A 6,892-nucleotide genomic window follows, 5' to 3' on the forward strand; every position below is an offset into this window, starting at 1 on the left:
TCACATGAGGTGGGGGATGAAACGCCTGCAGCACCGTGGACCCTGCCAGTCTGGCCGGAACCTTAGGGACATAACCTGGACAAGGGTGCAGGATGGCCCTGACCCTCCCCGGGGCAAACTCCAGGCATGGGGGAGACACCGACAGTGCCTGGAGATCCCCCACCCTCCTCAGAGAGGTGATAGCGAGGAGAAAGGTCATTTTAAGGGTCAGGTGCTTGGCCTCAGACGACTCCAGGGGTTCGAAGGGGGCCTCAGCCAGCGCTTCGAGAACCACTGCCAGGTCCCAGGATCTGGCCCTCCGCCTGGGACAGCAGGTCTTTCCTCAGAGGGACCTGCCAGGGCGGGCCCTCGAGGAGCGATATTAAATCCGAGAACCACACTCATGCCGGCCAAAACGGGGCTACTAGTAGTAGGCTGACGCCGTCCTGGCAGACTCGCTCCAGAACGCATACAGACGCTGCCTCGGCCACGTCTGTACCATGGCATCCAGCCCTAGCGGGGCTTGGGGTGATAGGGAGAACCACAGGGGACAGTGTGCCGTCTCTCAGGACGCAAACAAGTCCACGTCTATGGGGCCGAACTCTTCGCATAATAACTCCACCACCTCGGGGTGGAGTCTCCATTCCCCGGGCCTCAATCCCTGTCTCGACAGCAGGTCTGCTCCTTGATTCTGGGTCCCAGGGATGTACATCAGTCTGAGGGACAGCAGTCTCTCCTGGGACCACAGGAGGATCCGATGTGCCAGTTTGCATAATGGGCGCGAGCGCAGACCCCCCTGGTGATTCAAATAGGCCACCACCGCCGTATTGTCGGTCCTGACAAGGACGTAGCGACTGCGGAGAGCGGGCAGAACTCCTCAGAGCTCTGAAAACCGCCAACATTTTCAGGCAATTTATGTGCCAAGAGAAATGATGCTCCTCCCAGGAGCCTCTCACGAAATGTGTTGAAATAATTATTCGGCGACAGATTGCTCCCAACACAGGACCTTGGGACAGGAACCAAGGCTTCCTCCATACGGATAGGAAACGAAGGCATCCACTCGTAACCTGTATCAGACAGAGCGGATTTCCCCTCGGGGAGAATCCCTTGGATTTTAGCCACCACTGCAGGGCTCTCATGTGCAGTAGTCCGGAAGGTATTATACTGGACGCTGCTGCCAGAAGACCCAACACCCTCTGAAAGTGTTTCACAGTGATGGTGCGGCCTAAATGCACTTTGGTCACTGAGGATAAAATGGACTCGATGCGTGCGGGAGACAGGTGGGCCCGCATCGTCGTTGAGTCCCACACCACCCCTAGGAACGCAGTCCGTTGGGGCGGGTGTCAGCACGCTCTTCTTCGCATTGAGCCGCAGCCCCAAACGCTGAAGGTTGGCGAGGACGACATCTCGATGCCGAACCGCTAACACCCTCGAGACTGGGCCAGGACGAGCCAGTCGTCAATGTAGTTCAGTATGCGGATGCCCTGAAGCCTCAACGGAGCCAGAGCTGCATCCATGCATTTGGTGAACGTGCGGGGAGATAGTGCTAGGCCGAACGGAAGAACCCGATACTGGTAAGCCGTGCCCCCGAAGGCGAACCTCAGGAACTTCCTGTGAGAGGGACGGATGGAGATGTGGAAATAAGCGTCTTGTAGATCTATCGTGACAAACCAATCCTCAGATTGGATGTGACTGATGATGGCTGGGATGGTAAGCATCCTGAACCTGAATCTCCTCAGAGATTGGTTCAGGGACCGCAAATCCAAAATCGGACGCAATCCTCCGTCCTTCTTGGGGACCAGGAAGTATCGGCTTTAAAAGCCGGCTTCTCTGACTGGCAGAGAAATTAATTCTATGGCCCCTTTCTTCAGAAGAGAGCGGACTTCCTGTCCCAACACCTGGCTCTGTTCTGCGTGTACTGTAGTCCCGACCATCCCGCAGAATCTGGGGGGGCGAACCCGGAACTGCAGCCTGTAGCCATCTACTACTGTGCTTCGCTATGCTTCCGCGAACTTCGCCAAGGGGACCAGTCCCTCGGGACTGGTGGTCGGTGTCCCACGGGAATCCCCGGTGGCGCCCACCAAATCGGACGTCATCCGACACGGCTTGGTGGGGAGCGCCGGCGTCCGGAGGGATGAGGCAAGGTTGGGAGAGAGGTAGCTAGCCAGTGCCTCCTCCACTCCTGGCATCGCTCCATAGCCGTGCTGTCTGATTCCCGTCACGTTGCCGTAGTCCAGCCGGGGGGACGTAGACAGCCGCGCAGAGAAGGGTTTATTCCATGATCTACACAACTCGTTGTGCAGATCCGGAAAAAATGGTAGGGGCCGACGCGGGGGTTGCGCTCGGTGTTGCAGAAACCGCTCATCTAGTTTGCTGCCTGCCGATGGCTGCTGCACCGCCTGTGGCCAATCAATGTGCAGCTTGGCCACGGCCCGCGTCACCACTTCCACCAACTCCTCGTATCCTGGCGAGGGCTGATGATGTTCCGTTTCCTCTATGCTAAGCACATCTAGCTCCTCAGAGCCAGATCGTGTCAGCCTTTCCGGACTCGCCCCTCAAGTGGGAGAAACCGTGAAACGGGCTCCCGATCGGGGACGAGGGGAGGAGGATTCCGTGGACGAGGACCGGAAAAAGGCCTCAGCCGTTCTGGCACCCTCGGCGATCTCGCGTTGTGATCCCCAGGATCGGAGCCGCCGTGACGCCTCAGCGACCGCGGGGCCTGTGCCACGAGGGGAGCGCATCCAAACATCCTCTAGGAAGAGAGCCGCTCGAGACCTCAGCACCCTCAGGGGCAGGGCCTCGCAACGGTCGCAGGCAGCCCCATCGAGAGCCGCCTGAGCATGCGACATCCCCAGGCATGAGACGCACATCCCATGGGTATCACCTTCTGTGATGAAACGCTCAAAAGGGAAGACACACTGTCGGAATCGCTTTGACATGATCTTCTGCTGCTTCGTCTCGATGTCAGGTAGGAAAATGGAGCTTCCAAACATAGCCAGAGTGCCTGCTGAATAGAAAGAAGCTAATGTGTCCTATGTGCCGGCGTGCTTATATACCCCCTCCGGTTACGCCGTCACACACTACCGTTCTAGTAACACCAATAGGATTGGAGTAGTTTCATTCATAGTTCAGCCCTGCCACGCCCAGGGGTGTTCCCATAGTGTCGTCACCGACGCAGTTCGTGTTCCCTTGAAGGGGAACTATGACCTAGATCACTGAGAACCCTCACAGATATATTATACTACATATTGTTTCTATTATACCACATACTTAACCCCTTGACGCCGATTGTAGCGAATTCGCATCACACCTCTTCCAAGATAGCGCAAGGAATCCCCCGATGTCTGAGATACTGATTTTGGGATTTTCATTAGTTGTCAGTTATAATCATCAAAATTAAAAGGAATGAACACTTGAAATATATCAGTCTGAGTGGAATGAATGTATAAATTATACAAGTTTCACGACTTATCACCTTAATATAAAGTATCCAGGTTAACATTGAGTCCCAGCCCCTCATGCCCTCATGTTGAAGGGTCCTTGGGCAACACACTGAACCCCTAACAGCTCCTGAACATTTACCATTTTATACAAAGAAACCTGAAAGGCAGGCATTATGGGCAGTTATGAGGGGGCAGGCAATATGGGCCACGTGGAGGTGGCAGGCATTATGGGCCGCGTGGAGGTGGCAGGCATTATGGGCAGTGTGGAGGGGGCAGGCATTATGGGCCGTGTGGAGGTGGCAGGCATTATGGGCAGTGATGAGGGGGAAGGCATTATGGGCAGTGATGAGGGGGCAGGCATTATGGGCAGTGATGAGGGGGAAGGCATTATGGGCTGCAGGTGCAGAGAGGGATGGCACTGGTCTGGTGATGGTAGAGGTGGCAGGAGTTGGCAGTGGCAGTAGCACAGGTGGTAATGGTGGTTGAGGCTGGGAGAGTGGCCTGCTTATGTCTGTCCTTCCCTTCAATACCTTTGTCCCTGCCGTGCTGGGTGTGGGCACATACTCTTTCTGGGGGTAGTCTGGTGGAGGGAGGACTACTGGCTGGTGTGGTGCTGGAGGGAGGTCTGCAGATGAGATGGAGGTGATCTTTGTGATGATGGATGGCTGTTTTGTGGTGTGCAGATTTAGGAACCTCTCTTGGCGACGGATGAAGTCCCACACAGTCTTGATGTTGATTTTTAGTAGAGGAATGCCTGCTTTGCACAGTACTGGATCCCCCACCAAAATCCGGTGCTGGATTCTCTCATACGCCTTTAAGATGATGCTCTTCTCAGGACTACTGCAAGACCCTTGAGGTGAGCGCAGCCACAACAGCTTAACCAGGGTGTACATCAGCCTGTTGTGCTGAGCACGCATGTCCTGTTGTGCTGGTGCGTAGCGAATGGCCATCTTTACCCTCTGTATCACAGCCAGGACCTTGTTCCTCTACTCAGTGGTAAGCGACAGCTTGTCCTCTGTCAGGCCAATCTCCACCAGCACAGAGCAGAACTTTTCCAATCTTTGAAAGCCAGGAAGAGGGTTTGGACTGCAAGCATCCTCCTGTTAAAAGATTGCCACACAGTTACTCACAAAGGCCGGAGGGAGAACACGGAGGTTTCATTGCTGGTGAGCGTAATGTGGGGCAGGACGGCATGAAGCGCATCGTCACGTGCCTCTGTGCTTTAGTACGCCTCGTCTGCCTCTGGATCTGGATCGGGCTGCCCAGGCTGAACCACCTCTTCCTCTGGACCAGGTCCATCATTGACAATGTTCTGAAGAGAGAAGGGTGCAGATTCACCTGTGCTCTGGCTAAACAGGTACTCCAACCCGAGCAGCTCATTAGAAAGGGACATCAGCAGGGGCCTGGAAATTCTCCTCCACAGTCTCTCCGAACAGCTGCTGACAGCGGGTGTTGAGGCGGTCAATCAGCGGCGCTGAGTAGGTCCTGTGGTGCCGTCCTTTACCACCAAACACGGCATCCGATCTCCTGTCAGAGTTCCACCGCGCAATGCCACGTATTCGGTAAACCAGATACGGCCGTGCTGCACAGTGGGGACCTGAGTAGAGTAGAGTAAAGTAAACCTTTAACATTCCCAAAGGGGCAAATTGGCTGACAAACAGCATTAACAAAGGTATCCATACATATATGGAATTAAAGGAAAATCTGACTAAAAGAGTGGAGAACATGTCAAATGCATATGCTTCTGTAAAGGGCTGGCAGGTACGGCAGCCGGGGATGGAGGTTAAGGAGGAGCAGGAGCGGAGAGAGGGAGAGCACACAGAGGGAGAGAGAGAGAAGGCACAGGAGAAACCAGAATGCGAGGGAGGAAAAGAGAAACAGGACACTCACCAACAGCCGGGCTGTCACCACAACAGGAAATAACAATGTTTCATTGAATGTGTAATAAGCTTCAAAATATCAGCCTGTTTGGGGTCACTATCTAACATCCATCGCAATCCACTAAACAAAATCATTACAATGAGCAGCAAAATAATCAGAACGGTCCAGGAAGCACTTATCAGTTTTTACAAGAGAAGGAGTAAACTAAAGGAACACAAATACATGTGTGTGTTACATAGGGGCCGGCTGTGGCTCAGGAGGTAGAGCGGGTTGGCCGTTAATCGGAAGGTTGGCGGTTCAATCCCTGGCTCCCCCTGGTTGCGTGTCGAAGTGTCCTTGGGCAAGATACAGTGTATGAGTGAGTGTGAATGTTAGTTTCCGTTTGAGCACTTAGGCTCAGTGTATGAATGTGTGTGACTGGTGAATTACTGTGCTGTGTTTCTGCCAATGTGAATGGTACACACATTGATACTGTGCACAAATGAAGTTCCTAATGAATATGTTTTTTAAATTGAATTGTTGTTTCACACCAGGACTCACATGGAAGACTGGATTTACGTGCAAGACAATGCTCTCCACCACCATCCTCATAAGACCAAATTATATTACGTTTCGCAGACTTAGCAAGGAGCTCTGAAGCTGCTTTAGAGGCTTGTGGTGGCCTGACTTCTTGCTGAGACACTTCCTCATGTTTGTCTTTCCTTAGACATACTAAGTAAGTCTAAGACATACTTATAGACTATAGGTGTACATCCTTAAACACATAAACAGACGTACACAGTTAACAACAACATCACTGTTGTCATTTCCACCAGAACCATCAGAAGAAGCAGCAAGAATGAAAGAAAGACGGGGGGCAATGTACCACATCCAAAGTCACAGTCCCAATTAGTTTTTTTCCCCACCAAATTATGGTGGAAGAAAATACCTCAAATATCTGTTAGTGTCACCTCTAGGATGGTAGAAAGTCTTCCTTGAGGGGAGCAAATTAAACTCACCGTGTAAACCAGCTGTGCTGGGAGTCCAATAAACACTTTCTGTGTGTTTTTTTTAGTTGAACATCACATTAGAATAATGGCAGGGTCACAGGTTTAATTTGTTACAAGTATACAGACTACTCTTGTGTACCTGGAATCATGTGAGGCTGGACAGGGGCCTCTGGCTGTTCTTCCCGGACATGGGCCTCACGCTTTTTGGTCCTGACAGCATATTCTGTGAGGCTGTCTTTCACCCACTGGTTCACCATCTCTCCCTTTCTACGTGGGTTTTTCATCTCTAACCTGTGCTTGTCAAACACACTGGAAACATATACATCAACTTAGTACTGCCATAATTTATATCACCACAACTGTGATAATCAGAAAAGAAACTTTGCAAAGATGAATAATAAACACTGATAACAGCCAAAGTTTTGTGCAAAGAGATCATTTCTATTAAGCATCCCATCAAAATGGTATTCAAAATGCATAGCATACAATGTAATAAATGATGTAATGTAAGGGATTAAATATAATATGCTTGCTACTTCATGTAGCCCACATCGTTTGCCACAAGCCAGTGAAACGGTGCTTTCAAATACTGGCCAAATG

At 51.8% G+C, this 6,892-nt stretch overlaps 1 protein-coding gene across 1 annotated transcript in view; it reads left to right on the top strand.

The window, feature by feature from the left end:
• The window catches only part of LOC123972553, a 42,754-nt gene that overhangs the window by 1,507 nt on the left and 34,355 nt on the right, over window positions 1-6,892 (top strand). The gene's annotated exons all lie outside the window — the stretch shown is intronic.

The sequence above is a fragment of the Micropterus dolomieu genome, linkage group LG06 (assembly GCF_021292245.1).
Source record: "Micropterus dolomieu isolate WLL.071019.BEF.003 ecotype Adirondacks linkage group LG06, ASM2129224v1, whole genome shotgun sequence".
Classification (NCBI taxonomy): Eukaryota; Metazoa; Chordata; class Actinopteri; order Centrarchiformes; family Centrarchidae; genus Micropterus; species Micropterus dolomieu.